This window comes from Sinocyclocheilus grahami, unplaced genomic scaffold (assembly GCF_001515645.1).
Source record: "Sinocyclocheilus grahami isolate Dianchi unplaced genomic scaffold, SAMN03320097.WGS_v1.1 scaffold2071.1, whole genome shotgun sequence".
NCBI classification, from domain to species: Eukaryota; Metazoa; Chordata; class Actinopteri; order Cypriniformes; family Cyprinidae; genus Sinocyclocheilus; species Sinocyclocheilus grahami.
In genome coordinates this window covers 103,921-105,115 of record NW_015507250.1, presented here as the reverse complement: position 1 = coordinate 105,115, position 1,195 = coordinate 103,921, and positions in this window count along the sequence as shown.

Here is a 1,195-nt window from a genome sequence, read left to right as displayed (position 1 = left end):
CCGAAGTAGCACGTCCAACTCAAAAAGAACCGAATGAGCCGCTTCAACCAACTGTCGAAGTCTGCAGAGGATTCTGATGAGTGAGTTGCTGACACTGCCTGTGTATCACCGAGCCTGATGCATAAAGTTTCCTAAATAACAAACAAAACATAGGCTACTGGAGACATACTTATGAATTGTTTTATTAAAAAGCCCTGGAATTTTTATTAAAACATGGAAAAACCTGAATTTTAACATGGTTTATTGTGCATGCAGATCATATTTTTAGGAAGACTGGTTTATTCTTTCTTTATGCTATAGACGCGTAGAACATATCCGAGTTTGTGCATCAGTGTCTTTAATGTGTGCTATAGGTGCGAAACTTTTAGGATTCATATCTAAGTAGTAGTCTTGTTAATACTGGTCAGTCGTAGGCCTTTCTGACAAAGGATCCGCGAATGAAACAGTGACCACGAACAGCACTAACGTAAATGAAAGGCAATAATCAGCTATATGCATTCACACAAATAACATTTTATTTGAATGTTTCAATATGTGTAGACACAAATGACTTTATTTGAATGTTTCATTGATACAACATGGCACTGAGTTGTAAGAAAAGAAATGTGTAGTGACATCATTGCCTGATGACGCAAGGAACCGATGAATCGGCTATTTGAACCGACCCCATGAGCCGAACTATCCAAAAAGAACCGATTCGCAGAAATGAATCAGACTTTGCATCACTAACTCAGTAACTAAAAACATCATAATCATGTATATCTTTATGCTAATGAAGATATATAATTTACAACCAAACCTTTGTGTTTTTGCAGTAGTTGCCCAGCATTACTCCAATCAAACACATGGGAGACACGTTCAGTTGGAGTACAGAGCACTAGAAGAAAACTCAACGTTTACAAGAAAAACACATTTTAAATATTTATATACTAAAGTTAATTTACATTTACTCCATGAATGATACAAATGCAATAAAATAATAAGTCTAGAAGAACCCATTTTTCCCACAAGTTCAACCATTCAGTTAGCCGCTCTAACCAGGCATTTTAAAAATAAGCAGAGACAGATTTGTACCACCTGGGCTCCCCGTTAACAAACAATTGTGGCATTATTTCATCATTAACATCTTGTTTTAGGCCCTGTCCACACATATTTTTAAAACCGCAGCTTTTTCTACGCGGTTTGGCCGTTCGTC